The following is a 25,288-nucleotide window of genomic DNA, read 5'->3' on the forward strand; positions in this document are numbered from 1 at the left end:
ATTAAGACTTCATTAGCATAATCATGTCCCTGATGGTCTAGTGGCTAGGATTCGGCGCTCTCACCGCCGCGGCCCGGGTTCAATTTCCGGTCAGGGAAATGAGATTTGGAGTTTGGAATTCCAGATCCAACTTTTAATTCAAGCCAAACTGCAGATGTTTTTAAAGTATTCGACTTAAACTATGACTTCATTTGCATAATTGTGTCCCTGAGGGTCTAGTGGCTAGGATTTGGCGCTTTCACCGCTGTGGCCCGGGTTCAATTTCCGGTCAGGGAAGTCAGAAATAAAGTGTTAAATTCCTGGTCAGGGAATTCAAGCTTTAACTTTTAATTCAAGCCAAACTGCAGATGTTTTTAATGTATTCGACTTAAACTATGACTTCATTTGCATAATTGTGTCCCTGATGGTCTAGTGGCTAGGATTTGGCGCTTTCACAGCTGTGGCCAGGGTTCAATTTCCGGTCAGGGAAGTCAGAAATAAAGTGTTAAATTCCTGGTCAGGGAATTCAAGCTTTAACTTTTAATTCAAGCCAAACTGCAGATGTTTTTAATGTATTCGACTTAAACTATGACTCCATTTGCATAATTGTGTCCCTGATGGTCTAGTGGCTAGGATTTGGCGCTTTCACCGCTGTGGCCCGGGTTCAATTTCCGGTCAGGGAAGTCAGATATAAAGTGTTAATTTCCTGGTCAGGGAATTCAAGCTTTAACTTTTAATTCAAGCCAAACTGCAGATGTTTTTAATGTATTCGACTTAAACTATGACTTCATTTGCATAATTGTGTCCCTGATGTTCTAGTGGCTAGGATTTGGCGCTTTCACCGTCGCGGCCCGGGTTCAATTTCCGGTCAGGGAAATGAGATTTGGAGTTTGGAATTCCAGATCCAACTTTTAATTCAAGCCAAACTGCAGATGTTTTTAAAGTATTCAACTTAAACTATGACTTCATTTGCATAATTGTGTCCCTGAGGGTCTAGTGGCTAGGATTTGGCGCTTTCACCGCTGTGGCCCGGGTTCAATTTCCGGTCAGGGAAGTCAGATATAAAGTGTTAAATTCCTGGTCAGGGAATTCAAGCTTTAACTTTTAATTCAAGCCAAACTGCAGATGTTTTTAATGTATTCGACTTAAACTATGACTTCATTTGCATAATTGTGTCCCTGATGGTCTAGTGGCTAGGATTTGGCGCTTTCACAGCTGTGGCCCGGGTTCAATTTCCGGTCAGGGAAATCAGATATAAAGTGTTAAATTCCTAGTCAGGGAATTGAAGCTCTAAATTTTAATTCAAGACAAACTACAGATGTTTTTAAAGCATTCGACTTAAACTATGACTCCATTTGCATAATTGTGTCCCTGATGGTCTAGTGGCTAGGATTTGGCGCTTTCACCGCTGTGGCCCGGGTTCAATTTCCGGTCAGGGAAGTCAGATATAAAGTGTTAAATTCCTGGTCAGGGAATTCAAGCTTTAACTTTTAATTCAAGCCAAACTGCAGATGTTTTTAAAGTTTTCGACTTAAATTAAGACTTCATTAGCATAATCATGTCCCTGATGGTCTAGTGGCTAGGATTCGGCGCTCTCACCGCCGCGGCCCGGGTTCAATTCCCGGTCAGGGAAATGAGATTTAGATTTTGGAATTCCAGATCCAACTTTTAATTCAAGCCAAACTACAGATGTTTTTAAAGCATTCAACTTAAACTATGACTCCATTTGCATAATTGTGTCCCTGAGGGTCTAGTGGCTAGGATTTGGCGCTTTCACCGCTGTGGCCCGGGTTCAATTTCCGGTCAGGGAAATCAGATATAAAGTGTTAAATTTCTAGTCAGGGAATTGAAGCTCTAAATTTTAATTCAAGCCAAACTGCAGATGATTTTAAAGTGATCGACTCAAATTATGACTTCATTTGCATAATTGTGTCCCTGATGGTCTAGTGGCTAGGATTTGGCGCTTTCACCGCCGCGGCCCGGGTTCAATTTCCGGTCAGGGAAATCAGATATAAAGTGTTAAATTCCTAGTCAGGGAATTGAAGCTCTAAATTTTAATTCAAGCCAAACTACAGATGTTTTTAAAGCATTCGACTTAAACTATGACTCCATTTGCATAATTGTGTCCCTGATGGTCTAGTGGCTAGGATTTGGCGCTTTCACCGCTGTGGCCCGGGTTCAATTTCCGGTCAGGGAAGTCAGATATAAAGTGTTAATTTCGTGTTCAGGGAATTCAAGCTTTAACTTTTAATTCAAGCCAAACTGCAGATGTTTTTAATGTATTCGACTTAAACTATGACTTCATTTGCATAATTGTGTCCCTGGTGGTCTAGTGGCTAGGATTTGGCGCTTTCACCGCCGCGGCCCGGGTTCAATTCCCGGTCAGGGAAATGAGATTTAGAGTTTGGAATTCCAGATCCAACTTTTAATTCAAGCCAAACTGCAGATGTTATGGAATTCCAGATCCAACTTTTAATTCAAGCCAAACTGCAGATGTTTTTAAAGTTTTCGACTTAAATTAAGACATCATTAGCATAATCATGTCCCTGATGGTCTAGTGGCTAGGATTCGGCGCTCTCACCGCCGCGGCCCGGGTTCAATTTCCGGTCAGGGAATTCAGATATAAAGTGTTAAATTCCTGGTCAGGGAATTCAAGCTCTAACTTTTAATTCAAGCCAAACTGCAGATGTTTTTAAAGCATTCGACTTAAACTATGACTCCATTTGCATAATTGTGTCCCTGATGGTCTAGTGGCTAGGATTTGGTGCTTTCATCGCTGTGGCCCGGGTTCAATTTCCGGTCAGGGAAGTCAGATATAAAGTGTTAAATTCCTGGTCAGGGAATTCAAGCTTTAACTTTTAATTCAAGCCAAACTGCAGATGTTTTTAATGTATTCGACTTAAACTATGACTTCATTTGCATAATTGTGTCCCTGATGGTCTAGTGGATAGGATTTGGCGCTTTCACCGCCGCGGCCCGGGTTCAATTCCCGGTCAGGGAAATGAGATTTAGAGTTTGGAATTCCAGATCCAACTTTTAATTCAAGCCAAATTGCAGATGTTATGGAATTCCAGATCCAACTTTTAATTCAAGCCAAACTGCAGATGTTTTTAAAGTTTTCGACTTAAATTAAGACTTCATTAGCATAATCATGTCCCTGATGGTCTAGTGGCTAGGATTCGGTGCTCTCACCGCCACGGCCCGAGATTTAGAGTTTGGAATTCCAGATCCAACTTTTAATTCAAGCCAAACTGCAGATGTTTTTAAAGTTTTCGACTTAAATTAAGACTTCATTAGCATAATCATGTCCCTGATGGTCTAGTGGCTAGGATTCGGCGCTCTCACCGCCGCGGCCAGGGTTCAATTTCCGGTCAGGGAAATGAGATTTGGAGTTTGGAATTCCAGATCCAACTTTTAATTCAAGCCAAACTGCAGATGTTTTTAAAGTATTCGACTTAAACTATGACTTCATTTGCATAATTGTGTCCCTGAGGGTCTAGTGGCTAGGATTTGGCGCTTTCACCGCTGTGGCCCGGGTTCAATTTCCGGTCAGGGAAGTCAGAAATAAAGTGTTAAATTCCTGGTCAGGGAATTCAAGCTTTAACTTTTAATTCAAGCCAAACTGCAGATGTTTTTAATGTATTCGACTTAAACTATGACTTCATTTGCATAATTGTGTCCCTGATGGTCTAGTGGCTAGGATTTGGCGCTTTCACAGCTGTGGCCAGGGTTCAATTTCCGGTCAGGGAAGTCAGAAATAAAGTGTTAAATTCCTGGTCAGGGAATTCAAGCTTTAACTTTTAATTCAAGCCAAACTGCAGATGTTTTTAATGTATTCGACTTAAACTATGACTCCATTTGCATAATTGTGTCCCTGATGGTCTAGTGGCTAGGATTTGGCGCTTTCACCGCTGTGGCCCGGGTTCAATTTCCGGTCAGGGAAGTCAGATATAAAGTGTTAATTTCCTGGTCAGGGAATTCAAGCTTTAACTTTTAATTCAAGCCAAACTGCAGATGTTTTTAATGTATTCGACTTAAACTATGACTTCATTTGCATAATTGTGTCCCTGATGTTCTAGTGGCTAGAATTTGGCGCTTTCACCGTCGCGGCCCGGGTTCAATTTCCGGTCAGGGAAATGAGATTTGGAGTTTGGAATTCCAGATCCAACTTTTAATTCAAGCCAAACTGCAGATGTTTTTAAAGTATTCAACTTAAACTATGACTTCATTTGCATAATTGTGTCCCTGAGGGTCTAGTGGCTAGGATTTGGCGCTTTCACCGCTGTGGCCCGGGTTCAATTTCCGGTCAGGGAAGTCAGATATAAAGTGTTAAATTCCTGGTCAGGGAATTCAAGCTTTAACTTTTATTCAAGCCAAACTGCAGATGTTTTTAATGTATTCGACTTAAACTATGACTTCATTTGCATAATTGTGTCCCTGATCGTCTAGTGGCTAGGATTTGGCGCTTTCACAGCTGTGGCCCGGGTTCAATTTCCGGTCAGGGAAATCAGATATAAAGTGTTAAATTCCTAGTCAGGGAATTGAAGCTCTAAATTTTAATTCAAGCCAAACTACAGATGTTTTTAAAGCATTCGACTTAAACTATGACTCCATTTGCATAATTGTGTCCCTGATGGTCTAGTGGCTAGGATTTGGCGCTTTCACCGCTGTGGCCCGGGTTCAATTTCCGGTCAGGGAAGTCAGATATAAAGTGTTAAATTCCTGGTCAGGGAATTCAAGCTTTAACTTTTAATTCAAGCCAAACTGCAGATGTTTTTAAAGTTTTCGACTTAAATTAAGACTTCATTAGCATAATCATGTCCCTGATGGTCTAGTGGCTAGGATTCGGCGCTCTCACCGCCGCGGCCCGGGTTCAATTCCCGGTCAGGGAAATGAGATTTAGATTTTGGAATTCCAGATCCAACTTTTAATTCAAGCCAAACTACAGATGTTTTTAAAGCATTCAACTTAAACTATGACTCCATTTGCATAATTGTGTCCCTGAGGGTCTAGTGGCTAGGATTTGGCGCTTTCACCGCTGTGGCCCGGGTTCAATTTCCGGTCAGGGAAATCAGATATAAAGTGTTAAATTTCTAGTCAGGGAATTGAAGCTCTAAATTTTAATTCAAGCCAAACTGCAGATGATTTTAAAGTGATCGACTCAAATTATGACTTCATTTGCATAATTGTGTCCCTGATGGTCTAGTGGCTAGGATTTGGCGCTTTCACCGCCGCGGCCCGGGTTCAATTTCCGGTCAGGGAAATCAGATATAAAGTGTTAAATTCCTAGTCAGGGAATTGAAGCTCTAAATTTTAATTCAAGCCAAACTACAGATGTTTTTAAAGCATTCGACTTAAACTATGACTCCATTTGCATAATTGTGTCCCTGATGGTCTAGTGGCTAGGATTTGGCGCTTTCACCGCTGTGGCCCGGGTTCAATTTCCGGTCAGGGAAGTCAGATATAAAGTGTTAAATTCCTGGTCAAGGAATTCAAGCTCTAACTTTTAATTCAAGCCAAACTGCAGATGTTATGGAATTCCAGATCCAACTTTTAATTCAAGCCAAACTGCAGATGTTTTTAAAGTTTTCGACTTAAATTAAGACATCATTAGCATAATCATGTCCCTGATGGTCTAGTGGCTAGGATTCGGCGCTCTCACCGCCGCGGCCCGGGTTCAATTTCCGGTCAGGGAATTCAGATATAAAGTGTTAAATTCCTGGTCAGGGAATTCAAGCTCTAACTTTTAATTCAAGCCAAACTGCAGATGTTTTTAAAGCATTCGACTTAAACTATGACTCCATTTGCATAATTGTGTCCCTGATGGTCTAGTGGCTAGGATTTGGTGCTTTCATCGCTGTGGCCCGGGTTCAATTTCCGGTCAGGGAAGTCAGATATAAAGTGTTAAATTCCTGGTCAGGGAATTCAAGCTTTAACTTTCAATTCAAGCCAAACTGCAGATGTTTTTAATGTATTCGACTTAAACTATGACTTCATTTGCATAATTGTGTCCCTGATGGTCTAGTGGCTAGGATTTGGCGCTTTCACCGCCGCGGCCCGGGTTCAATTCCCGGTCAGGGAAATGAGATTTAGAGTTTGGAATTCCAGATCCAACTTTTAATTCAAGCCAAATTGCAGATGTTATGGAATTCCAGATCCAACTTTTAATTCAAGCCAAACTGCAGATGTTTTTAAAGTTTTCGACTTAAATTAAGACTTCATTAGCATAATCATGCTGATGGTCTAGTGGCTAGGATTCGGCGCTCTCACCGCCGCGGCCCGGGTTCAATTCCCGGTCAGGGAAATGAGATTTAGAGTTTGGAATTCCAGATCCAACTTTTAATTCAAGCCAAACTGCAGATGTTTTTAAAGTTTTCGACTTAAATTAAGACTTCATTAGCATAATCATGTCCCTGATGGTCTAGTGGCTAGGATTCGGCGCTCTCACCGCCGCGGCCCGGGTTCAATTTCCGGTCAGGGAAATGAGATTTGGAGTTTGGAATTCCAGATCCAACTTTTAATTCAAGCCAAACCGCAGATGTTTTTAAAGTATTCGACTTAAACTATGACTTCATTTGCATAATTGTGTCCCTGAGGGTCTAGTGGCTAGGATTTGGCGCTTTCACCACTGTGGCCCGGGTTCAATTTCCGGTCAGGGAAGTCAGAAATAAAGTGTTAAATTTCTGGTCAGGGAATTCAAGCTTTAACTTTTAATTCAAGCCAAACTGCAGATGTTTTTAATGTATTCGACTTAAACTATGACTTCATTTGCATAATTGTGTCCCTGATGGTCTAGTGGCTAGGATTTGGCGCTTTCACAGCTGTGGCCAGGGTTCAATTTCCGGTCAGGGAAGTCAGAAATAAAGTGTTAAATTCCTGGTCAGGGAATTCAAGCTTTAACTTTTAATTCAAGCCAAACTGCAGATGTTTTTAATGTATTCGACTTAAACTATGACTCCATTTGCATAATTGTGTCCCTGATGGTCTAGTGGCTAGGATTTGGCGCTTTCACCGCTGTGGCCCGGGTTCAATTTCCGGTCAGGGAAGTCAGATATAAAGTGTTAATTTCCTGGTCAGGGAATTCAAGCTTTAACTTTTAATTCAAGCCAAACTGCAGATGTTTTTAATGTATTCGACTTAAACTATGACTTCATTTGCATAATTGTGTCCCTGATGTTCTAGTGGCTAGGATTTGGCGCTTTCACCGTCGCGGCCCGGGTTCAATTTCCGGTCAGGGAAATGAGATTTGGAGTTTGGAATTCCAGATCCAACTTTTAATTCAAGCCAAACTGCAGATGTTTTTAAAGTATTCAACTTAAACTATGACTTCATTTGCATAATTGTGTCCCTGAGGGTCTAGTGGCTAGGATTTGGCGCTTTCACCGCTGTGGCCCGGGTTCAATTTCCGGTCAGGGAAGTCAGATATAAAGTGTTAAATTCCTGGTCAGGGAATTCAAGCTTTAACTTTTAATTCAAGCCAAACTGCAGATGTTTTTAATGTATTCGACTTAAACTATGACTTCATTTGCATAATTGTGTCCCTGATGGTCTAGTGGCTAGGATTTGGCGCTTTCACAGCTGTGGCCCGGGTTCAATTTCCGGTCAGGGAAATCAGATATAAAGTGTTAAATTCCTAGTCAGGGAATTGAAGCTCTAAATTTTAATTCAAGCCAAACTACAGATGTTTTTAAAGCATTCGACTTAAACTATGACTCCATTTGCATAATTGTGTCCCTGATGGTCTAGTGGCTAGGATTTGGCGCTTTCACCGCTGTGGCCCGGGTTCAATTTCCGGTCAGGGAAGTCAGATATAAAGTGTTAAATTCCTGGTCAGGGAATTCAAGCTTTAACTTTTAATTCAAGCCAAACTGCAGATGTTTTTAAAGTTTTCGACTTAAATTAAGACTTCATTAGCATAATCATGTCCCTGATGGTCTAGTGGCTAGGATTCGGCGCTCTCACCGCCGCGGCCCGGGTTCAATTCCCGGTCAGGGAAATGAGATTTAGATTTTGGAATTCCACATCCAACTTTTAATTCAAGCCAAACTACAGATGTTTTTAAAGCATTCAACTTAAACTATGACTCCATTTGCATAATTGTGTCCCTGAGGGTCTAGTGGCTAGGATTTGGCGCTTTCACCGCTGTGGCCCGGGTTCAATTTCCGGTCAGGGAAATCAGATATAAAGTGTTAAATTTCTAGTCAGGGAATTGAAGCTCTAAATTTTAATTCAAGCCAAACTGCAGATGATTTTAAAGTGATCGACTCAAATTATGACTTCATTTGCATAATTGTGTCCCTGATGGTCTAGTGGCTAGGATTTGGCGCTTTCACCGCCGCGGCCCGGGTTCAATTTCCGGTCAGGGAAATCAGATATAAAGTGTTAAATTCCTAGTCAGGGAATTGAAGCTCTAAATTTTAATTCAAGCCAAACTACAGATGTTTTTAAAGCATTCGACTTAAACTATGACTCCATTTGCATAATTGTGTCCCTGATGGTCTAGTGGCTAGGATTTGGCGCTTTCACCGCTGTGGCCCGGGTTCAATTTCCGGTCAGGGAAGTCAGATATAAAGTGTTAATTTCGTGTTCAGGGAATTCAAGCTTTAACTTTTAATTCAAGCCAAACTGCAGATGTTTTTAATGTATTCGACTTAAACTATGACTTCATTTGCATAATTGTGTCCCTGGTGGTCTAGTGGCTAGGATTTGGCGCTTTCACCGCCGCGGCCCGGGTTCAATTCCCGGTCAGGGAAATGAGATTTAGAGTTTGGAATTCCAGATCCAACTTTTAATTCAAGCCAAACTGCAGATGTTATGGAATTCCAGATCCAACTTTTAATTCAAGCCAAACTGCAGATGTTTTTAAAGTTTTCGACTTAAATTAAGACATCATTAGCATAATCATGTCCCTGATGGTCTAGTGGCTAGGATTCGGCGCTCTCACCGCCGCGGCCCGGGTTCAATTTCCGGTCAGGGAATTCAGATATAAAGTGTTAAATTCCTGGTCAGGGAATTCAAGCTCTAACTTTTAATTCAAGCCAAACTGCAGATGTTTTTAAAGCATTCGACTTAAACTATGACTCCATTTGCATAATTGTGTCCCTGATGGTCTAGTGGCTAGGATTTGGTGCTTTCATCGCTGTGGCCCGGGTTCAATTTCCGGTCAGGGAAGTCAGATATAAAGTGTTAAATTCCTGGTCAGGGAATTCAAGCTCTAACTTTTAATTCAAGCCAAACTGCAGATGTTTTTAAAGCATTCGACTTAAACTATGACTCCATTTGCATAATTGTGTCCCTGATGGTCTAGTGGATAGGATTTGGCGCTTTCACCGCCGCGGCCCGGGTTCAATTCCCGGTCAGGGAAATGAGATTTAGAGTTTGGAATTCCAGATCCAACTTTTAATTCAAGCCAAATTGCAGATGTTATGGAATTCCAGATCCAACTTTTAATTCAAGCCAAACTGCAGATGTTTTTAAAGTTTTCGACTTAAATTAAGACTTCATTAGCATAATCATGTCCCTGATGGTCTAGTGGCTAGGATTCGGCGCTCTCACCGCAGCGGCCCGGGTTCAATTCCCGGTCAGGGAAATGAGATTTAGAGTTTGGAATTCCAGATCCAACTTTTAATTCAAGCCAAACTGCAGATGTTTTTAAAGTTTTCGACTTAAATTAAGACTTCATTAGCATAATCATGTCCCTGATGGTCTAGTGGCTAGGATTCGGCGCTCTCACTGCCGCGGCCCGGGTTCAATTCCCGGTCAGGGAAATGAGATTTAGAGTTTGGAATTCCAGATCCAACTTTTAATTCAAGCCAAACTACAGATGTTTTTAAAGCATTCGACTTAAACTATGACTTAATTTGCATAATTGTGTCCCTGAGGGTCTAGTGGCTAGGATTTGGCGCTTTCACCGCTGTGGCCCGGGTTCAATTTCCGGTCAGGGAAGTCAGATATAAAGTGTTAAATTCCTGGTCAGGGAATTCAAGCTTTAACTTTTAATTCAAGCCAAACTACAGATGTTTTTAAAGCATTCGACTTAAACTATGACTCCATTTGCATAATTGTGTCCCTGATGGTCTAGTGGCTAGGATTTGGCGCTTTCACCGCTGTGGCCCGGGTTCAATTTCCGGTCAGGGAAGTCAGATATAAAGTGTTAAATTCCTGGTCAGGGAATTCAAGCTTTAACTTTTAATTCAAGCCAAACTGCAGATGTTTTTAATGTATTCGACTTAAACTATGACTTCATTTGCATAATTGTGTCCCTGATGGTCTAGTGGCTCGGATTTGGCTCTTTCACCGCCGCGGCCCGGGTTCAATTTCCGGTCAGGGAAGTCAGATATAAAGTGTTAAATTCCTGGTCAGGGAATTCAAGCTTTAACTTTTAATTCAAGCCAAACTGCAGATGTTTTTAATGTATTCGACTTAAACTATGACTTCATTTGCATAATTGTGTCCCTGGTGGTCTAGTGGCTAGGATTTGGCGCTTTCACCGCCGCGGCCCGGGTTCAATTCCCGGTCAGGGAAATGAGATTTAGAGTTTGGAATTCCAGATCCAACTTTTAATTCAAGCCAAACTGCAGATGTTATGGAATTCCAGATCCAACTTTTAATTCAAGCCAAACTGCAGATGTTTTTAAAGTTTTCGACTTAAATTAAGACATCATTAGCATAATCATGTCCCTGATGGTCTAGTGGCTAGGATTCGGCGCTCTCACCGCCGCGGCCCGGGTTCAATTTCCGGTCAGGGAATTCAGATATAAAGTGTTAAATTCCTGGTCAGGGAATTCAAGCTCTAACTTTTAATTCAAGCCAAACTGCAGATTTTTTTAATGTATTCGACTTAAACTATGACTTCATTTGCATAGTTGTGTCCCTGATGGTCTAGTGGCTAGGATTTGGCGCTTTCACCGCTGTGGCCCGGGTTCAATTTCCGGTCAGGGAAATCAGATATAAAGTGTTAAATTCCTAGTCAGGGAATTGAAGCTCTAAACTTTAATTCAAGCCAAACTACAGATGTTTTTAAAGCATTCGACTTAAACTATGACTCCATTTGCATAATTGTGTCCCTGATGGTCTAGTGGCTAGGATTTGGCGCTTTCACCGCCGCGGCCCGGGTTCAATTCCCGGTCAGGGAAATGAGATTTAGAGTTTGGAATTCCAGATCCAACTTTTAATTCAAGCCAAACTGCAGATGTTATGGAATTCCAGATCCAACTTTTAATTCAAGCCAAACTGCAGATGTTTTTAAAGTTTTCGACTTAAATTAAGACATCATTAGCATAATCATGTCCCTGATGGTCTAGTGGCTAGGATTTGGCGCTTTCACCGCCGTGGCCCGGGTTCAATTCCCGGTCAGGGAAATGAGATTTAGAGTTTGGAATTCCAGATCCAACTTTTAATTCAAGCCAAACTGCAGATGTTTTTAAAGCATTCGACTTAAACTATGACTTCATTTGCATAATTATGTCCCTGATGGTCTAGTGGCTAGGATTTGGCGCTTTCACAAATGTGGCCCGGGTTCAATTTCCGGTCAGGGAAGTCAGATATAAAGTGTTAAATTCCTGGTCAGGGAATTCAAGCTTTAACTTTTAATTCAAGCCAAACTGCAGATGTTTTTAATGTATTCGACTTAAACTATGACTTCATTTGCATAATTGTGTCCCTGATGGTCTAGTGGCTAGGATTTGGCGCTTTCACAGCCGCGGCCCGGGTTCAATTCCCGGTCAGGGAAATGAGATTTAGAGTTTGGAATTCCAGATCCAACTTTCAATTCCAGCCAAATTGCAGATGTTATGGAAATCCAGATCCAACTTTTAATTCAAGCCAAACTGCAGATGTTTTTAAAGTTTTCGACTTAAATTAAGACTTCATTAGCATAATCATGTCCCTGATGGTCTAGTGGCTAGGATTCGGCGCTCTCACCGCCGCGGCCCGGGTTCAATTCCCGGTCAGGGAAATGAGATTTAGAGTTTGGAATTGCAGATCCAACTTTTAATTCAAGCCAAACTACAGATGTTTTTAAAGCATTCGACTTAAACTATGACTTCATTTGCATAATTGTGTCCCTGAGGGTCTAGTGGCTGGGATTCGGCGCTCTCACCGCCGCGGCCCGGGTTCAATTCCCGGTCAGGGAAATGAGATTTAGAGTTTGGAATTGCAGATCCAACTTTTAATTCAAGCCAAACTACAGATGTTTTTAAAGCATTCGACTTAAACTATGACTTCATTTGCATAATTGTGTCCCTGAGAGTCTAGTGGCTAGGATTTGGCGCTTTCACCGCTGTGGCCCGGGTTCAATTTCCGGTCAGGGAAGTCAGATATAAAGTGTTAAATTCCTGGTCAGGGAATTCAAGCTTTAACTTTTAATTCAAGCCAAACTACAGATGTTTTTAAAGTTTTCGACTTAAATTAAGACATCATTAGCATAATCATGTCCCTGATGGTCTAGTGGCTAGGATTCGGCGCTCTCACCGCCGCGGCCCGGGTTCAATTCCCGGTCAGGGAAATGAGATTTAGAGTTTGGAATTCCAGATCCAACTTTTAATTCAAGCCAAACTGCAGATGTTTTTAAAGTTTTTGACTTAAACTATGACTTCATTTGCATAATCGTGTCCCTGATGGTCTAGTGGCTAGGATTCGGCGCTCTCACCGCAGCGGCCCGGGTTCAATTCCCGGTCAGGGAAATGAGATTTAGAGTTTGGAATTCCAGATCCAACTTTTAATTCAAGCCAAACTGCAGATGTTTTTAAAGTTTTCGACTTAAATTAAGACTTCATTAGCATAATCATGTCCCTGATGGTCTAGTGGCTAGGATTCGGCGCTCTCACTGCCGCGGCCCGGGTTCAATTCCCGGTCAGGGAAATGAGATTTAGAGTTTGGAATTCCAGATCCAACTTTTAATTCAAGCCAAACTACAGATGTTTTTAAAGCATTCGACTTAAACTATGACTTCATTTGCATAATTGTGTCCCTGATGGTCTAGTGGCTAGGATTCGGCGCTCTCACCGCCGCGGCCCGGGTTCAATTCCCGGTCAGGGAAATGAGATATAGAGTTTGGAATTGCAGATCCAACTTTTAATTCAAGCCAAACTACAGATGTTTTTAAAGCATTCGACTTAAACTATGACTCCATTTGCATAATTGTGTCCCTGATGGTCTAGTGGCTAGGATTTGGCGCTTTCACCGCTGTGGCCCGGGTTCAATTTCCGGTCAGGGAAGTCAGATATAAAGTGTTAAATTCCTGGTCAGGGAATTCAAGCTTTAACTTTTAATTCAAGCCAAACTGCAGATGTTTTTAATGTATTCGACTTAAACTATGACTTCATTTGCATAATTGTGTCCCTGATGGTCTAGTGGCTCGGATTTGGCTCTTTCACCGCCGCGGCCCGGGTTCAATTTCCGGTCAGGGAAGTCAGATATAAAGTGTTAAATTCCTGGTCAGGGAATTCAAGCTTTAACTTTTAATTCAAGCCAAACTGCAGATGTTTTTAATGTATTCGACTTAAACTATGACTTCATTTGCATAATTGTGTCCCTGATGGTCTAGTGGCTAGGATTTGGCGCTTTCACCGCCGCGGCCCGGGTTCAATTCCCGGTCAGGGAAATGAGATTTAGAGTTTGGAATTCCAGATCCAACTTTTAATTCAAGCCAAACTGCAGATGTTATGGAATTCCAGATCCAACTTTTAATTCAAGCCAAACTGCAGATGTTTTTAAAGTTTTCGACTTAAATTAAGACTTCATTAGCATAATCATGTCCCTGATGGTCTAGTGGCTAGGATTCGGCGCTCTCACTGCCGCGGCCCGGGTTCAATTCCCGGTCAGGGAAATGAGATTTAGAGTTTGGAATTCCAGATCCAACTTTTAATTCAAGCCAAACTGCAGATGTTTTTAAAGTTTTTGACTTAAACTATGACTTCATTTGCATAATCGTGTCCCTGATGGTCTAGTGGCTAGGATTCGGCGCTCTCACCGCAGCGGCCCGGGTTCAATTCCCGGTCAGGGAAATGAGATTTAGAGTTTGGAATTCCAGATCCAACTTTTAATTCAAGCCAAACTGCAGATGTTTTTAAAGTTTTCGACTTAAATTAAGACTTCATTAGCATAATCATGTCCCTGATGGTCTAGTGGCTAGGATTCGGCGCTCTCACTGCCGCGGCCCGGGTTCAATTCCCGGTCAGGGAAATGAGATTTAGAGTTTGGAATTCCAGATCCAACTTTTAATTCAAGCCAAACTACAGATGTTTTTAAAGCATTCGACTTAAACTATGACTTCATTTGCATAATTGTGTCCCTGATGGTCTAGTGGCTAGGATTCGGCGCTCTCACCGCCGCGGCCCGGGTTCAATTCCCGGTCAGGGAAATGAGATTTAGAGTTTGGAATTGCAGATCCAACTTTTAATTCAAGCCAAACTACAGATGTTTTTAAAGCATTCGACTTAAACTATGACTCCATTTGCATAATTGTGTCCCTGATGGTCTAGTGGCTAGGATTTGGCGCTTTCACCGCTGTGGCCCGGGTTCAATTTCCGGTCAGGGAAGTCAGATATAAAGTGTTAAATTCCTGGTCAGGGAATTCAAGCTTTAACTTTTAATTCAAGCCAAACTGCAGATGTTTTTAATGTATTCGACTTAAACTATGACTTCATTTGCATAATTGTGTCCCTGATGGTCTAGTGGCTCGGATTTGGCTCTTTCACCGCCGCGGCCCGGGTTCAATTTCCGGTCAGGGAAGTCAGATATAAAGTGTTAAATTCCTGGTCAGGGAATTCAAGCTTTAACTTTTAATTCAAGCCAAACTGCAGATGTTTTTAATGTATTCGACTTAAACTATGACTTCATTTGCATAATTGTGTCCCTGATGGTCTAGTGGCTAGGATTTGGCGCTTTCACCGCCGCGGCCCGGGTTCAATTCCCGGTCAGGGAAATGAGATTTAGAGTTTGGAATTCCAGATCCAACTTTTAATTCAAGCCAAACTGCAGATGTTATGGAATTCCAGATCCAACTTTTAATTCAAGCCAAACTGCAGATGTTTTTAAAGTTTTCGACTTAAATTAAGACTTCATTAGCATAATCATGTCCCTGATGGTCTAGTGGCTAGGATTCGGCGCTCTCACTGCCGCGGCCCGGGTTCAATTCCCGGTCAGGGAAATGAGATTTAGAGTTTGGAATTCCAGATCCAACTTTTAATTCAAGCCAAACTACAGATGTTTTTAAAGCATTCGACTTAAACTATGACTTCATTTGCATAATTGTGTCCCTGAGGGTCTAGTGGCTAGGATTTGGCGCTTTCACCGCTGTGGCCCGGGTTCAATTTCCGGTCAGGGAAGTCAGATATAAAGTGTTAAATTCCTGGTCAGGGAATTCAAGCTTTAACTTTTAATTCAAGCCAAACTGCAGATGTTTTTAATGTATTCGACATAAACTATGACTTCATTTGCATAATTGTGTCCCTGGTGGTCTAGTGGCTAGGATTTGGCGCTTTCACCGCCGCGGCCCGGGTTCAATTCCCGGTCAGGGAAATGAGATTTAGAGTTTGGAATTCCAGATCCAACTTTTAATTCAAGCCAAACTGCAGATGTTATGGAATTCCAGATCCAACTTTTAATTCAAGCCAAACTGCAGATGTTTTTAAAGTTTTCGACTTAAATTAAGACATCATTAGCATAATCATGTCCCTGATGGTCTAGTGGCTAGGATTCGGCGCTCTCACCGCCGCGGCCCGGGTTCAATTTCCGGTCAGGGAATTCAGATATAAAGTGTTAAATTCCTGGTCAGGGAATTCAAGCTCTAACTTTTAATTCAAGCCAAACTGCAGATTTTTTTAATGTATTCGACTTAAACTATGACTTCATTTGCATAATTGTGTCCCTGATGGTCTAGTGGCTAGGATTTGGCGCTTTCACCGCTGTGGCCCGGGTTCAATTTCCGGTCAGGGAAATCAGATATAAAGTGTTAAATTCCTAGTCAGGGAATTGAAGCTCTAAATTTTAATTCAAGCCAAACTACAGATGTTTTTAAAGCATTCGACTTAAACTATGACTCCATTTGCATAATTGTGTCCCTGATGGTCTAGTGGCTAGGATTTGGCGCTTTCACCGCTGTGGCCCGGGTTCAATTTCAGGTCAGGGAAGTCAGATATAAAGTGTTAAATTCCTGGTCAGGGAATTCAAGCTTTAACTTTTAATTCAAGCCAAACTGCAGATGTTTTTAATGTATTCGACTTAAACTATGACTTCATTTGCATAATTGTGTCCCTGGTGGTCTAGTGGCTAGGATTTGGCGCTTTCACCGCCGCGGCCCGGGTTCAAAAATGAGATTTAGAGTTTGGAATTCCAGATCCAACTTTTAATTCAAGCCAAACTGCAGATGTTATGGAATTCCAGATCCAACTTTTAATTCAAGCCAAACTGCAGATGTTTTTAAAGTTTTCGACTTAAATTAAGACATCATTAGCATAATCATGTCCCTGATGGTCTAGTGGCTAGGATTCGGCGCTCTCACCGCCGCGGCCCGGGTTCAATTCCCGGTCAGGGAAATGAGATTTAGAGTTTGGAATTCCAGATCCAACTTTTAATTCAAGCCAAACTGCAGATGTTTTTAAAGTTTTTGACTTAAACTATGACTTCATTTGCATATTCGTGTCCCTGATGGTCTAGTGGCTAGGATTCGGCGCTCTCACCGCCGCGGCCCGGGTTCAATTCCCGGTCAGGGAAATGAGATTTAGAGTTTGGAATTCCAGATCCAACTTTTAATTCAAGCCAAACTGCAGATGTTTTTAAAGTTTTTGACTTAAACTATGACTTCATTTGCATAATCATGTCCCTGATGGTCTAGTGGCTAGGATTCGGCGCTCTCACCGCCGCGGCCCGGGTTCAATTCCCGGTCAGGGAAATGAGATTTAGAGTTTGGAATTGCAGATCCAACTTTTAATTCAAGCCAAACTACAGATGTTTTTAAAGCATTCGACTTAAACTATGACTTCATTTGCATAATTGTGTCCCTGAGGGTCTAGTGGCTAGGATTTGGCGCTTTCACCGCTGTGGCCCGGGTTCAATTTCCGGTCAGGGAAGTCAGATATAAAGTGTTAAATTCCTGGTCAGGGAATTCAAGCTTTAACTTTTAATTCAAGCCAAACTGCAGATGTTTTTAATGTATTCGACTTAAACTATGACTTCATTTGCATAATTGTGTCCCTGATGGTCTAGTGGCTAGGATTTGGCGCTTTCACAAATGTGGCCCGGGTTCAATTTCCGGTCAGGGAAGTCAGATATAAAGTGTTAAATTCCTGGTCAGGGAATTCAAGCTTTAACTTTTAATTCAAGCCAAACTGCAGATGTTTTTAATGTATTCGACTTAAACTATGACTTCATTTGCATAATTGTGTCCCTGGTGGTCTAGTGGCTAGGATTTGGCGCTTTCACGGCCGCGGCCCGGGTTCAATTCCCGGTCAGGGAAATGAGATTTAGAGTTTGGAATTCCAGATCCAACTTTTAATTCAAGCCAAACTGCAGATGTTATGGAATTCCAGATCCAACTTTTAATTCAAGCCAAACTGCAGATGTTTTTAAAGTTTTCGACTTAAATTAAGACATCATTAGCATAATCATGTCCCTGATGGTCTAGTGGCTAGGATTCGGCGCTCTCACCGCCGCGGCCCGGGTTCAATTTCCGGTCAGGGAATTCAGATATAAAGTGTTAAATTCCTGGTCAGGGAATTCAAGCTCTAACTTTTAATTCAAGCCAAACTGCAGATTTTTTTAATGTATTCGACTTAAACTATGACTTCATTTGCATAGTTGTGTCCCTGATGGTCTAGTGGCTAGGATTTGGCGCTTTCACCGCTGTGGCCCGGGTTCAATTTCCGGTCAGGGAAATCAGATATAAAGTGTTAAATTCCTAGTCAGGGAATTGAAGCTCTAAATTTTAATTCAAGCCAAACTACAGATGTTTTTAAAGCATTCGACTTAAACTATGACCCCATTTGCATAATTGTGTCCCTGATGGTCTAGTGGCTAGGATTTGGCGCTTTCACCGCCGCGGCCCGGGTTCAATTCCCGGTCAGGGAAATGAGATTTAGAGTTTGGAATTCCAGATCCAACTTTTAATTCAAGCCAAACTGCAGATGTTATGGAATTCCAGATCCAACTTTTAATTCAAGCCAAACTGCAGATGTTTTTAAAGTTTTCGACTTAAATTAAGACATCATTAGCATAATCATGTCCCTGATGGTCTAGTGGCTAGGATTTGGCGCTTTCACCGCCGTGGCCCGGGTTCAATTCCCGGTCAGGGAAATGAGATTTAGAGTTTGGAATTCCAGATCCAACTTTTAATTCAAGCCAAACTGCAGATGTTTTTAAAGCATTCGACTTAAACTATGACTTCATTTGCATAATTATGTCCCTGATGGTCTAGTGGCTAGGATTTGGCGCTTTCACAAATGTGGCCCGGGTTCAATTTCCGGTCAGGGAAGTCAGATATAAAGTGTTAAATTCCTGGTCAGGGAATTCAAGCTTTAACTTTTAATTCAAGCCAAACTGCAGATGTTTTTAATGTATTCGACTTAAACTATGACTTCATTTGCATAATTGTGTCCCTGATGGTCTAGTGGCTAGGATTTGGCGCTTTCACAGCCGCGGCCCGGGTTCAATTCCCGGTCAGGGAAATGAGATTTAGAGTTTGGAATTCCAGATCCAACTTTCAATTCCAGCCAAATTGCAGATGTTATGGAAATCCAGATCCAACTTTTAATTCAAGCCAAACTGCAGATGTTTTTAAAGTTTTCGACTTAAATTAAGACTTCATTAGCATAATCATGTCCCTGATGGTCTAGTGGCTAGGATTCGGCGCTCTCACCGCCGCGGCCCGGGTTCAATTCCCGGTCAGGGAAATGAGATTTAGAGTTTGGAATTGCAGATCCAACTTTTAATTCAAGCCAAACTACAGATGTTTTTAAAGCATTCGACTTAAACTATGACTTCATTTGCATAATTGTGTCCCTGAGGGTCTAGTGGCTGGGATTCGGCGCTCTCACCGCCGCGGCCCGGGTTCAATTCCCGGTCAGGGAAATGAGATTTAGAGTTTGGAATTGCAGATCCAACTTTTAATTCAAGCCAAACTACAGATGTTTTTAAAGCATTCGACTTAAACTATATGGGCGGCACGGTGGCGTGGTGGTTAGCACCGTTGCCTCACAGCAAGAAGGTCCTGGGTTCGATTCCACCCAGTGGCCTTTCTGTGTGGAGTCTGCATGTTCTCCCCGTGTCTGCGTGGGTTCTCTCCGGGTTCTCCGGCTTCCTCCCACAGTCCAAAGACATGCTCTGGGGATCAGGTTAATTGGTGACTCTAAATTGTCCGTAGTTGTGTGAATGTGAGTGTGAATGGTTGTGTGTCTCTGTGTAGCCCTGCGATTGGCTGGCGACCAATCCAGGGTGTGCCCTGTCTGTCGCCCGAAGTTGGCTGGGATGGACTCCAGCCCCCCCGCGACCCTGTGTGCAGGATAAGCGGTTAGACAATGGATGGATGGATGGACTTAAACTATGACTTCATTTGCATAATTGTGTCCCTGAGAGTCTAGTGGCTAGGATTTGGCGCTTTCACCGCTGTGGCCCGGGTTCAATTTCCGGTCAGGGAAGTCAGATATAAAGTGTTAAATTCCTGGTCAGGGAATTCAAGCTTTAACTTTTAATTCAAGCCAAACTACAGATGTTTTTAAAGTTTTCGACTTAAATTAAGACATCATTAGCATAATCATGTCCCTGATGGTCTAGTGGCTAGGATTCGGCGCTCTCACCGCCGCGGCCCGGGTTCAATTCCCGGTCAGGGAAATGAGATTTAGAGTTTGGAATTCCAGATCCAACTTTTAATTCAAGCCAAACTGCAGATGTTTTTAAAGTTTTTGACTTAAACTATGACTTCATTTGCATAATCGTGTCCCTGATGGTCTAGTGGCTAGGATTCGGCGCTCTCACCGCAGCGGCCCGGGTTCAATTCCCGGTCAGGGAAATGAGATTTAGAGTTTGGAATTCCAGATCCAACTTTTAATTCAAGCCAAACTGCAGATGTTTTTAAAGTTTTCGACTTAAATTAAGACTTCATTAGCATAATCATGTCCCTGATGGTCTAGTGGCTAGGATTCGGCGCTCTCACTGCCGCGGCCCGGGTTCAATTCCCGGTCAGGGAAATGAGATTTAGAGTTTGGAATTCCAGATCCAACTTTTAATTCAAGCCAAACTACAGATGTTTTTAAAGCATTCGACTTAAACTATGACTTCATTTGCATAATTGTGTCCCTGAGGGTCTAGTGGCTAGGATTTGGCGCTTTCACCGCCGCGGCCCGGGTTCAATTCCCGGTCAGGGAAATGAGATTTAGAGTTTGGAATTCCAGATCCAACTTTTAATTCAAGCCAAACTGCAGATGTTATGGAATTCCAGATCCAACTTTTAATTCAAGCCAAACTGCAGATGTTTTTAAAGTTTTCGACTTAAATTAAGACATCATTAGCATAATCATGTCCCTGATGGTCTAGTGGCTAGGATTCGGCGCTCTCACCGCCGCGGCCCGGGTTCAATTTCCGGTCAGGGAATTCAGATATAAAGTGTTAAATTCCTGGTCAGGGAATTCAAGCTCTAACTTTTAATTCAAGCCAAACTGCAGATTTTTTTAATGTATTCGACTTAAACTATGACTTCATTTGCATAATTGTGTCCCTGATGGTCTAGTGGCTAGGATTTGGCGCTTTCACCGCTGTGGCCCGGGTTCAATTTCCGGTCAGGGAAATCAGATATAAAGTGTTAAATTCCTAGTCAGGGAATTGAAGCTCTAAATTTTAATTCAAGCCAAACTACAGATGTTTTTAAAGCATTCGACTTAAACTATGACCCCATTTGCATAATTGTGTCCCTGATGGTCTAGTGGCTAGGATTTGGCGCTTTCACCGCTGTGGCCCGGGTTCAATTTCAGGTCAGGGAAGTCAGATACAAAGTGTTAAATTCCTGGTCAGGGAATTCAAGCTTTAACTTTTAATTCAAGCCAAACTGCAGATGTTTTTAATGTATTCGACTTAAACTATGACTTCATTTGCATAATTGTGTCCCTGGTGGTCTAGTGGCTAGGATTTGGCGCTTTCACCGCCGCGGCCCGGGTTCAAAAATGAGATTTAGAGTTTGGAATTCCAGATCCAACTTTTAATTCAAGCCAAACTGCAGATGTTATGGAATTCCAGATCCAACTTTTAATTCAAGCCAAACTGCAGATGTTTTTAAAGTTTTCGACTTAAATTAAGACATCATTAGCATAATCATGTCCCTGATGGTCTAGTGGCTAGGATTCGGCGCTCTCACCGCCGCGGCCCGGGTTCTATTCCCGGTCAGGGAAATGAGATTTAGAGTTTGGAATTCCAGATCCAACTTTTAATTCAAGCCAAACTGCAGATGTTTTTAAAGTTTTTGACTTAAACTATGACTTCATTTGCATATTCGTGTCCCTGATGGTCTAGTGGCTAGGATTCGGCGCTCTCACCGCCGCGGCCCGGGTTCAATTCCCGGTCAGGGAAATGAGATTTAGAGTTTGGAATTCCAGATCCAACTTTTAATTCAAGCCAAACTGCAGATTTTTTTAATGTATTCGACTTAAACTATGACTTCATTTGCATAGTTGTGTCCCTGATGGTCTAGTGGCTAGGATTTGGCGCTTTCACCGCTGTGGCCCGGGTTCAATTTCCGGTCAGGGAAATCAGATATAAAGTGTTAAATTCCTAGTCAGGGAATTGAAGCTCTAAATTTTAATTCAAGCCAAACTACAGATGTTTTTAAAGCATTCGACTTAAACTATGACCCCATTTGCATAATTGTGTCCCTGATGGTCTAGTGGCTAGGATTTGGCGCTTTCACCGCCGCGGCCCGGGTTCAATTCCCGGTCAGGGAAATGAGATTTAGAGTTTGGAATTCCAGATCCAACTTTTAATTCAAGCCAAACTGCAGATGTTATGGAATTCCAGATCCAACTTTTAATTCAAGCCAAACTGCAGATGTTTTTAAAGTTTTCGACTTAAATTAAGACATCATTAGCATAATCATGTCCCTGATGGTCTAGTGGCTAGGATTTGGCGCTTTCACCGCCGTGGCCCGGGTTCAATTCCCGGTCAGGGAAATGAGATTTAGAGTTTGGAATTCCAGATCCAACTTTTAATTCAAGCCAAACTGCAGATGTTTTTAAAGCATTCGACTTAAACTATGACTTCATTTGCATAATTATGTCCCTGATGGTCTAGTGGCTAGGATTTGGCGCTTTCACAAATGTGGCCCGGGTTCAATTTCCGGTCAGGGAAGTCAGATATAAAGTGTTAAATTCCTGGTCAGGGAATTCAAGCTTTAACTTTTAATTCAAGCCAAACTGCAGATGTTTTTAATGTATTCGAATTAAACTATGACTTCATTTGCATAATTGTGTCCCTGATGGTCTAGTGGCTAGGATTTGGCGCTTTCACAGCCGCGGCCCGGGTTCAATTCCCGGTCAGGGAAATGAGATTTACAGTTTGGAATTCCAGATCCAACTTTCAATTCCAGCCAAATTGCAGATGTTATGGAAATCCAGATCCAACTTTTAATTCAAGCCAAACTGCAGATGTTTTTAAAGTTTTCGACTTAAATTAAGACTTCATTAGCATAATCATGTCCCTGATGGTCTAGTGGCTAGGATTCGGCGCTCTCACCGCCGCGGCCCGGGTTCAATTCCCGGTCAGGGAAATGAGATTTAGAGTTTGGAATTGCAGATCCAACTTTTAATTCAAGCCAAACTACAGATGTTTTTAAAGCATTCGACTTAAACTATGACTTCATTTGCATAATTGTGTCCCTGAGGGTCTAGTGGCTGGGATTCGGCGCTCTCACCGCCGCGGCCCGGGTTCAATTCCCGGTCAGGGAAATGAGATTTAGAGTTTGGAATTGCAGATCCAACTTTTAATTCAAGCCAAACTACAGATGTTTTTAAAGCATTCGACTTAAACTATGACTTCATTTGCATAATTGTGTCCCTGAGAGTCTAGTGGCTAGGATTTGGCGCTTTCACCGCTGTGGCCCGGGTTCAATTTCCGGTCAGGGAAGTCAGATATAAAGTGTTAAATTCCTGGTCAGGGAATTCAAGCTTTAACTTTTAATTCAAGCCAAACTACAGATGTTTTTAAAGTTTTCGACTTAAATTAAGACATCATTAGCATAATCATGTCCCTGATGGTCTAGTGGCTAGGATTCGGCGCTCTCACCGCCGCGGCCCGGGTTCAATTCCCGGTCAGGGAAATGAGATTTAGAGTTTGGAATTCCAGATCCAACTTTTAATTCAAGCCAAACTGCAGATGTTTTTAAAGTTTTTGACTTAAACTATGACTTCATTTGCATAATCGTGTCCCTGATGGTCTAGTGGCTAGGATTCGGCGCTCTCACCGCAGCGGCCCGGGTTCAATTCCCGGTCAGGGAAAGGAGATTTAGAGTTTGGAATTCCAGATCCAACTTTTAATTCAAGCCAAACTGCAGATGTTTTTAAAGTTTTCGACTTAAATTAAGACTTCATTAGCATAATCATGTCCCTGATGGTCTAGTGGCTAGGATTCGGCGCTCTCACTGCCGCGGCCCGGGTTCAATTCCCGGTCAGGGAAATGAGATTTAGAGTTTGGAATTCCAGATCCAACTTTTAATTCAAGCCAAACTACAGATGTTTTTAAAGCATTCGACTTAAACTATGACTTCATTTGCATAATTGTGTCCCTGAGGGTCTAGTGGCTAGGATTTGGCGCTTTCACCGCTGTGGCCCGGGTTCAATTTCCGGTCAGGGAAGTCAGATATAAAGTGTTAAATTCCTGGTCAGGGAATTCAAGCTTTAACTTTTAATTCAAGCCAAACTGCAGATGTTTTTAATGTATTCGACTTAAACTATGACTTCATTTGCATAATTGTGTCCCTGGTGGTCTAGTGGCTAGGATTTGGCGCTTTCACCGCCGCGGCCCGGGTTCAATTCCCGGTCAGGGAAATGAGATTTAGAGTTTGGAATTCCAGATCCAACTTTTAATTCAAGCCAAACTGCAGATGTTATGGAATTCCAGATCCAACTTTTAATTCAAGCCAAACTGCAGATGTTTTTAAAGTTTTCGACTTAAATTAAGACATCATTAGCATAATCATGTCCCTGATGGTCTAGTGGCTAGGATTCGGCGCTCTCACCGCCGCGGCCCGGGTTCAATTTCCGGTCAGGGAATTCAGATATAAAGTGTTAAATTCCTGGTCAGGGAATTCAAGCTCTAACTTTTAATTCAAGTCAAACTGCAGATTTTTTTAATGTATTCGACTTAAACTATGACTTCATTTGCATAATTGTGTCCCTGATGGTCTAGTGGCTAGGATTTGGCGCTTTCACCGCTGTGGCCCGGGTTCAATTTCCGGTCAGGGAAATCAGATATAAAGTGTTAAATTCCTAGTCAGGGAATTGAAGCTCTAAATTTTAATTCAAGCCAAACTACAGATGTTTTTAAAGCATTCGACTTAAACTATGACTCCATTTGCATAATTGTGTCCCTGATGGTCTAGTGGCTAGGATTTGGCGCTTTCACCGCTGTGGCCCGGGTTCAATTTCAGGTCAGGGAAGTCAGATACAAAGTGTTAAATTCCTGGTCAGGGAATTCAAGCTTTAACTTTTAATTCAAGCCAAACTGCAGATGTTTTTAATGTATTCGACTTAAACTATGACTTCATTTGCATAATTGTGTCCCTGGTGGTCTAGTGGCTAGGATTTGGCGCTTTCACCGCCGCGGCCCGGGTTCAAAAATGAGATTTAGAGTTTGGAATTCCAGATCCAACTTTTAATTCAAGCCAAACTGCAGATGTTATGGAATTCCAGATCCAACTTTTAATTCAAGCCAAACTGCAGATGTTTTTTAAGTTTTCGACTTAAATTAAGACATCATTAGCATAATCATGTCCCTGATGGTCTAGTGGCTAGGATTCGGCGCTCTCACCGCCGCGGCCCGGGTTCAATTCCCGGTCAGGGAAATGAGATTTAGAGTTTGGAATTCCAGATCCAACTTTTAATTCAAGCCAAACTGCAGATGTTTTTAAAGTTTTTGACTTAAACTATGACTTCATTTGCATATTTGTGTCCCTGATGGTCTAGTGGCTAGGATTCGGCGCTCTCACCGCCGCGGCCCGGGTTCAATTCCCGGTCAGGGAAATGAGATTTAGAGTTTGGAATTCCAGATCCAACTTTTAATTCAAGCCAAACTGCAGATGTTTTTAAAGTTTTTGACTTAAACTATGACTTCA

General features: G+C 42.1%; 40 non-coding genes across 40 annotated transcripts; all 40 read left to right on the plus strand.

The window, feature by feature from the left end:
- The first annotated feature begins 1,540 nt into the window (after positions 1–1,540).
- Positions 1,541–1,612, plus strand: trnae-cuc (transfer RNA glutamic acid (anticodon CUC)). The gene has a single exon. It is a non-coding gene; the product is annotated as a tRNA-Glu (tRNA).
- A 299-nt stretch (positions 1,613–1,911) lies between these two features.
- On the plus strand, positions 1,912–1,983 carry trnae-uuc (transfer RNA glutamic acid (anticodon UUC)). The gene has a single exon. It is a non-coding gene; the product is annotated as a tRNA-Glu (tRNA).
- Positions 1,984–2,297: 314 nt separating this feature from the next.
- On the plus strand, positions 2,298–2,369 carry trnae-uuc (transfer RNA glutamic acid (anticodon UUC)). The gene has a single exon. It is a non-coding gene; the product is annotated as a tRNA-Glu (tRNA).
- Positions 2,370–2,908: 539 nt separating this feature from the next.
- On the plus strand, positions 2,909–2,980 carry trnae-uuc (transfer RNA glutamic acid (anticodon UUC)). The gene has a single exon. It is a non-coding gene; the product is annotated as a tRNA-Glu (tRNA).
- Positions 2,981–4,799: 1,819 nt separating this feature from the next.
- Positions 4,800–4,871, plus strand: trnae-cuc (transfer RNA glutamic acid (anticodon CUC)). The gene has a single exon. It is a non-coding gene; the product is annotated as a tRNA-Glu (tRNA).
- A 299-nt stretch (positions 4,872–5,170) lies between these two features.
- trnae-uuc (transfer RNA glutamic acid (anticodon UUC)) lies at positions 5,171–5,242 on the plus strand. The gene has a single exon. It is a non-coding gene; the product is annotated as a tRNA-Glu (tRNA).
- Positions 5,243–5,989: 747 nt separating this feature from the next.
- trnae-uuc (transfer RNA glutamic acid (anticodon UUC)) lies at positions 5,990–6,061 on the plus strand. Its single transcript has one exon. It is a non-coding gene; the product is annotated as a tRNA-Glu (tRNA).
- Positions 6,062–7,903: 1,842 nt separating this feature from the next.
- Positions 7,904–7,975, plus strand: trnae-cuc (transfer RNA glutamic acid (anticodon CUC)). Its single transcript has one exon. It is a non-coding gene; the product is annotated as a tRNA-Glu (tRNA).
- A 299-nt stretch (positions 7,976–8,274) lies between these two features.
- Positions 8,275–8,346, plus strand: trnae-uuc (transfer RNA glutamic acid (anticodon UUC)). Its single transcript has one exon. It is a non-coding gene; the product is annotated as a tRNA-Glu (tRNA).
- A 314-nt stretch (positions 8,347–8,660) lies between these two features.
- trnae-uuc (transfer RNA glutamic acid (anticodon UUC)) lies at positions 8,661–8,732 on the plus strand. The gene has a single exon. It is a non-coding gene; the product is annotated as a tRNA-Glu (tRNA).
- Positions 8,733–9,271: 539 nt separating this feature from the next.
- trnae-uuc (transfer RNA glutamic acid (anticodon UUC)) lies at positions 9,272–9,343 on the plus strand. Its single transcript has one exon. It is a non-coding gene; the product is annotated as a tRNA-Glu (tRNA).
- A 1,088-nt stretch (positions 9,344–10,431) lies between these two features.
- Positions 10,432–10,503, plus strand: trnae-uuc (transfer RNA glutamic acid (anticodon UUC)). Its single transcript has one exon. It is a non-coding gene; the product is annotated as a tRNA-Glu (tRNA).
- A 539-nt stretch (positions 10,504–11,042) lies between these two features.
- On the plus strand, positions 11,043–11,114 carry trnae-uuc (transfer RNA glutamic acid (anticodon UUC)). Its single transcript has one exon. It is a non-coding gene; the product is annotated as a tRNA-Glu (tRNA).
- Positions 11,115–11,267: 153 nt separating this feature from the next.
- On the plus strand, positions 11,268–11,339 carry trnae-uuc (transfer RNA glutamic acid (anticodon UUC)). Its single transcript has one exon. It is a non-coding gene; the product is annotated as a tRNA-Glu (tRNA).
- A 299-nt stretch (positions 11,340–11,638) lies between these two features.
- Positions 11,639–11,710, plus strand: trnae-uuc (transfer RNA glutamic acid (anticodon UUC)). The gene has a single exon. It is a non-coding gene; the product is annotated as a tRNA-Glu (tRNA).
- Positions 11,711–11,863: 153 nt separating this feature from the next.
- On the plus strand, positions 11,864–11,935 carry trnae-cuc (transfer RNA glutamic acid (anticodon CUC)). Its single transcript has one exon. It is a non-coding gene; the product is annotated as a tRNA-Glu (tRNA).
- A 477-nt stretch (positions 11,936–12,412) lies between these two features.
- trnae-cuc (transfer RNA glutamic acid (anticodon CUC)) lies at positions 12,413–12,484 on the plus strand. The gene has a single exon. It is a non-coding gene; the product is annotated as a tRNA-Glu (tRNA).
- Positions 12,485–12,946: 462 nt separating this feature from the next.
- On the plus strand, positions 12,947–13,018 carry trnae-cuc (transfer RNA glutamic acid (anticodon CUC)). Its single transcript has one exon. It is a non-coding gene; the product is annotated as a tRNA-Glu (tRNA).
- Positions 13,019–13,510: 492 nt separating this feature from the next.
- Positions 13,511–13,582, plus strand: trnae-uuc (transfer RNA glutamic acid (anticodon UUC)). Its single transcript has one exon. It is a non-coding gene; the product is annotated as a tRNA-Glu (tRNA).
- A 687-nt stretch (positions 13,583–14,269) lies between these two features.
- trnae-cuc (transfer RNA glutamic acid (anticodon CUC)) lies at positions 14,270–14,341 on the plus strand. The gene has a single exon. It is a non-coding gene; the product is annotated as a tRNA-Glu (tRNA).
- A 492-nt stretch (positions 14,342–14,833) lies between these two features.
- trnae-uuc (transfer RNA glutamic acid (anticodon UUC)) lies at positions 14,834–14,905 on the plus strand. Its single transcript has one exon. It is a non-coding gene; the product is annotated as a tRNA-Glu (tRNA).
- Positions 14,906–15,429: 524 nt separating this feature from the next.
- On the plus strand, positions 15,430–15,501 carry trnae-uuc (transfer RNA glutamic acid (anticodon UUC)). Its single transcript has one exon. It is a non-coding gene; the product is annotated as a tRNA-Glu (tRNA).
- Positions 15,502–16,445: 944 nt separating this feature from the next.
- trnae-cuc (transfer RNA glutamic acid (anticodon CUC)) lies at positions 16,446–16,517 on the plus strand. Its single transcript has one exon. It is a non-coding gene; the product is annotated as a tRNA-Glu (tRNA).
- A 106-nt stretch (positions 16,518–16,623) lies between these two features.
- trnae-cuc (transfer RNA glutamic acid (anticodon CUC)) lies at positions 16,624–16,695 on the plus strand. The gene has a single exon. It is a non-coding gene; the product is annotated as a tRNA-Glu (tRNA).
- Positions 16,696–16,801: 106 nt separating this feature from the next.
- Positions 16,802–16,873, plus strand: trnae-cuc (transfer RNA glutamic acid (anticodon CUC)). Its single transcript has one exon. It is a non-coding gene; the product is annotated as a tRNA-Glu (tRNA).
- Positions 16,874–17,976: 1,103 nt separating this feature from the next.
- On the plus strand, positions 17,977–18,048 carry trnae-uuc (transfer RNA glutamic acid (anticodon UUC)). Its single transcript has one exon. It is a non-coding gene; the product is annotated as a tRNA-Glu (tRNA).
- A 153-nt stretch (positions 18,049–18,201) lies between these two features.
- Positions 18,202–18,273, plus strand: trnae-uuc (transfer RNA glutamic acid (anticodon UUC)). Its single transcript has one exon. It is a non-coding gene; the product is annotated as a tRNA-Glu (tRNA).
- Positions 18,274–18,572: 299 nt separating this feature from the next.
- trnae-uuc (transfer RNA glutamic acid (anticodon UUC)) lies at positions 18,573–18,644 on the plus strand. The gene has a single exon. It is a non-coding gene; the product is annotated as a tRNA-Glu (tRNA).
- A 153-nt stretch (positions 18,645–18,797) lies between these two features.
- trnae-cuc (transfer RNA glutamic acid (anticodon CUC)) lies at positions 18,798–18,869 on the plus strand. Its single transcript has one exon. It is a non-coding gene; the product is annotated as a tRNA-Glu (tRNA).
- An 865-nt stretch (positions 18,870–19,734) lies between these two features.
- Positions 19,735–19,806, plus strand: trnae-cuc (transfer RNA glutamic acid (anticodon CUC)). The gene has a single exon. It is a non-coding gene; the product is annotated as a tRNA-Glu (tRNA).
- Positions 19,807–20,268: 462 nt separating this feature from the next.
- trnae-uuc (transfer RNA glutamic acid (anticodon UUC)) lies at positions 20,269–20,340 on the plus strand. The gene has a single exon. It is a non-coding gene; the product is annotated as a tRNA-Glu (tRNA).
- A 1,122-nt stretch (positions 20,341–21,462) lies between these two features.
- Positions 21,463–21,534, plus strand: trnae-cuc (transfer RNA glutamic acid (anticodon CUC)). Its single transcript has one exon. It is a non-coding gene; the product is annotated as a tRNA-Glu (tRNA).
- Positions 21,535–21,833: 299 nt separating this feature from the next.
- On the plus strand, positions 21,834–21,905 carry trnae-uuc (transfer RNA glutamic acid (anticodon UUC)). The gene has a single exon. It is a non-coding gene; the product is annotated as a tRNA-Glu (tRNA).
- Positions 21,906–22,058: 153 nt separating this feature from the next.
- trnae-uuc (transfer RNA glutamic acid (anticodon UUC)) lies at positions 22,059–22,130 on the plus strand. Its single transcript has one exon. It is a non-coding gene; the product is annotated as a tRNA-Glu (tRNA).
- A 299-nt stretch (positions 22,131–22,429) lies between these two features.
- On the plus strand, positions 22,430–22,501 carry trnae-uuc (transfer RNA glutamic acid (anticodon UUC)). The gene has a single exon. It is a non-coding gene; the product is annotated as a tRNA-Glu (tRNA).
- A 153-nt stretch (positions 22,502–22,654) lies between these two features.
- Positions 22,655–22,726, plus strand: trnae-cuc (transfer RNA glutamic acid (anticodon CUC)). Its single transcript has one exon. It is a non-coding gene; the product is annotated as a tRNA-Glu (tRNA).
- A 477-nt stretch (positions 22,727–23,203) lies between these two features.
- On the plus strand, positions 23,204–23,275 carry trnae-cuc (transfer RNA glutamic acid (anticodon CUC)). Its single transcript has one exon. It is a non-coding gene; the product is annotated as a tRNA-Glu (tRNA).
- A 655-nt stretch (positions 23,276–23,930) lies between these two features.
- trnae-uuc (transfer RNA glutamic acid (anticodon UUC)) lies at positions 23,931–24,002 on the plus strand. The gene has a single exon. It is a non-coding gene; the product is annotated as a tRNA-Glu (tRNA).
- A 944-nt stretch (positions 24,003–24,946) lies between these two features.
- trnae-cuc (transfer RNA glutamic acid (anticodon CUC)) lies at positions 24,947–25,018 on the plus strand. The gene has a single exon. It is a non-coding gene; the product is annotated as a tRNA-Glu (tRNA).
- A 106-nt stretch (positions 25,019–25,124) lies between these two features.
- trnae-cuc (transfer RNA glutamic acid (anticodon CUC)) lies at positions 25,125–25,196 on the plus strand. Its single transcript has one exon. It is a non-coding gene; the product is annotated as a tRNA-Glu (tRNA).
- The last annotated feature ends 92 nt before the right edge of the window (positions 25,197–25,288 follow it).

Source organism: Gasterosteus aculeatus, chromosome 4, assembly GCF_964276395.1.
Source record: "Gasterosteus aculeatus chromosome 4, fGasAcu3.hap1.1, whole genome shotgun sequence".
NCBI lineage: Eukaryota > Metazoa > Chordata > Actinopteri > Perciformes > Gasterosteidae > Gasterosteus > Gasterosteus aculeatus.